The sequence below is a fragment of the Cyprinodon variegatus genome, unplaced genomic scaffold (genome assembly GCF_000732505.1).
Source record: "Cyprinodon variegatus isolate N-32 unplaced genomic scaffold, C_variegatus-1.0 Scaffold578, whole genome shotgun sequence".
NCBI classification, from domain to species: Eukaryota; Metazoa; Chordata; class Actinopteri; order Cyprinodontiformes; family Cyprinodontidae; genus Cyprinodon; species Cyprinodon variegatus.
The window spans coordinates 393,243-396,971 of NW_015151031.1; positions in this window are offsets into that span (position 1 = coordinate 393,243).

The following is a 3,729-nucleotide window of genomic DNA, read 5'->3' on the forward strand; positions in this document are numbered from 1 at the left end:
ATTGGCAAACTGTCTCATTGACCCACTCAAATTAAGGGTAAATACACTTAATTTAAGAAACTTTTACTTATTTATAGGTCGTTTTTCCAGTGTAGCTTTTTCTCCGCCTCGAGCTTCCTTTCCGAACATACCGCTTTATGATCAACTGCAAGCAGTTCCACGCAAATTAATCGCGATATAATATATCTGATGAAATTGTTTTTATAAACATTTTTTATTAAAGAATTATAGATGCCACGATGAAGATATTTAATCATTTTTTGTGCCAATTAGGGCCTTAATTTACAAAAAAAAAATGAGTTGTAATTATTTTTAATGATCCGCGGAAACCCTGGTTCATTTCCGCATGTTCTGCTGCTTTGAATTTAATCATCTTGCGCATGCCCTCTACGATCTCCAAGGAACAGAGCGGGCGGAGCGCTGACGGAGTATGTGGGATTTCGGGGGGAGTATGTGGCATCTGGAGGTAATCCGGAATTATCCGATCCTGCGCGCTTAACTCTGACAAACTTTGCTCTTCCAGCTGTGCTTGTGCAGAAATGCGTCTGTTCGTGCTTAGGTCAGAGTTTGGCTTTGTGCTGCACACTGATGGTTCACACTGGTCGTGTAAAACAGCAGACAGCATGAAAATCCAAAAGCAGGAAATCAGAAGACATAGCTTAAGAATAAAGATTTTGTTGATGGAGGTGGCTTTATGGCACGAATATGACTTTTGTGCATAGACTAGCAAAGTTTTGATGTTTGATTGGGTCGTTGTCCTTGTTGAAAGTACCAGCTGCATCAAACCTATGGACATTATGTTGTTGATGTAATGCGATGGCAAAGATTTAGAAATTAGCCCTACTTCTTCATCATCCTATTCACTTTGTCTGATCCATCTGTTCCACTAGCAGAGCCTAAGCAAGAAGTCACCGACTCCCCCAAGGATGACAGGAGATTTTCTTTAAACAAGGACTTTAAATTAAATTGCAAAAGACTTCAGAGCTGACTTAACCCCAATACAAATACAAATATTTTAGCTCCTTGCTCCTTTTCTGTAATCTTCTTCCTTCTCTTTTGGTTGGATCAATTGGATCAAGTAAGAACTCTCTAAGAGGAGCAATCTAAAACCAACATATATTTTCAAAATAGCAGAACATATTCTGTGTCGACCAGGTATTCAGCACCACAGTCACCTTATACACCCCTATATGTGTTTACTCATCAGTCTTAACACTGTTAATTCTCTAATCCTTGGTAGTGACTCTCCTTGTCTCCTTCCTCATGATAAAAAACTTACTGTGCTTCCATCTCCAGTCCTAAAGTCTCCCAGTTGCTACGCTGACCCACACTAGGGATTTAAGAGCTGTTTTTGTACCTTTATCATGCTTTCACCAAACCAGTAAACTAATAGTTTAATATGTTTGAAAATCGTATTCTTCCCTGCCTGATCTGTTCGCCTGAACCATGGTTGGACTCCTGCTGGATTCTGCCTCCCAGGTGCGTTTCTGTCTGAGCTGGATGCTCGACGCACAGAACTCTGAACCTGCCTTCACGCTCTGATGAATTCATTGAACCAGGTTCTGTCCGTTCCCGAGTGGGTCGGAATTCCTGACCGGACTGCTGACTCCTAGCTCCTGGATCTGAGTCTGCTTGCTCACTGGGGTTGCTGCATCTCTTTGGAAGTACATCGGCTTATCCTGCCTAAGATTGAGAAAATGGACTGAGCCGTTTAACCAGGTAAGCGATTCACTAATAATCATCTTTTGTTCAGATGATCTTCTGTTCAGATAGTCACTTACCTGTGATTCTGAGTGTCAGTGATTGGGCAGTGCCCCGCCTCCCTCCTGCAGTCTCATCTGCAGATTCTCAGCTGCCCGCTTCACTTCTGTTCTGTCTGTTTTTATTTTAATAAACTTTTGAAACGTTCCTACTGGCTGTCTCACCTTGAATTGTCCGGTTTAATGATAGAATGATCTGGCCATGATAGCTGGAAATTAGCTCAATATAAGGGAAAACGGCAGGTGGATGAGATGAATGATAATTAGCAGCTGGACAGAGTTAAGCAGGTGAAATTAAAGATGTCACTCTGAATGCCTCCACTTTCTTCTGGAACAGACTCAGACAGGAGCATACAAGATGATTTAATATGTTTGTTTTAATTGCAAAGCTTTACTCTAAATGTGCAGAGTGTCAGGTTTCTGTTTCTGTTGTAGTATTCAGTCTTGCTTTACTCCTTGTTTTCTAGTGTTAGAGGTTTTATTTTTATTTTGCTGTGTTCTTTGGTTTTTTCCAGTTACTGTCCTAGTCTGGGTTCTGTTATGTTTTCTTTTGAGTGTTTAGTTTTCTTTTCTCCATGTTTTATAGTCCTAGAAATTTAACATTGTGTTGTTATTTCCAGTCTTCCAGGTTTCTATTTGTTGCTCTCTGCTGCCCTCTTGTGTTCTCCTTCTTCCCTAGCTCTTTCCCTCTTGTTCTGTGTACACCTGCTCCCAGTTTCCTCATTAGCCCCCTCTTTGTCTCAGTCTCCTTTAAAAGCCCTCTCTCTTCAGTTCCCCTTTGCTGGGTCCTCGTCAAACACTGTCTAACTTTGTCAAACTTCCTCCAACTCTGTCTCCCTGAGTCTTCCTCGTTGTGACAGTGATTCCCCTGATGTCTCCACGGTTTCTGGTTCGTTTTGACTATTTTTTATTTTTGATTCTTTTGGATTTTTGGACTCCTGATTTCATGCTTGTTTGAACTTTTTTTTCCATTATTGGATTTTTGGATAATTTTCAGTTTCCCTTTTTAATTAAATCTAAAGAAATTCACCTCTGCTTTCCTGCCTCTCCTTTTGGGTCAACACTCCATAACCAAATCCTGACACAGAGGAGCCACAGAAAACAACAAAAAACATTCATCTGTGTTTATGGTTTCAGATAACAGTGGCGACTGCCGGAGTTTTCTCAAGGGGGGGGCTATAAATTCAAAATAGACGTATAACAAAAACCAATCGAACGTCTACTAAGTTATCACACAAGTATGAATACCAACAACAAAAAAATATTATAAAAACTAAACATAATTTAATGTACAGGTTCACTTTTTGTGCATAAATGTTGCCCTTCTGATGCCTTGTGAAGGCAAATCTGTGTTTTGCACAGATGGAAATGGTGTCACAGATCTAAAAATAAAATGTACCAGTTTAATAATGGAAAGGCTATTAGTCAGCGTAAAACTTTTTAATATATAAAAACTATGTATTTTCTGAGAATGTGTTTATTTAAGAGTTTATTTTGGGTTTCAAATTAAGAAAAATCAAGAAAAAGGACACTATATTATAATATTTTCCATGTTAATCACAGATTGTTCATCCTTCCTTGCCTTTTCTAAAAAGTGCTTTAAATCAGTCCTAGATATCTTTATCCATGCTGGGTCAGATCCTGATATTTGAAAAAGGAGGCAAGGAAAAAAGAATAAAGAGTTAGCCTCGCTGCATGCAGGTAGCTAAGCTTTGTAGCTAAACAAGATCCTGGAAAAGGATGTTTCTTGCACCAATTCTCTTTCTTTCTCCAATGCATCTCCAGCTCTACCTGTCAATCACCCGCAAACCGTCTGCATTCAATTAATTCAATTGAATTAATTGAATTTGCTTATTTCTATTATTAGCACATTGCATACAGACAAGGTGTATGAAGAATTAATTTGCTTTATTATTCGTTTAATTCAGTTTATTTATATAGCGCCAATTCACAACACGTCATCTCAAGG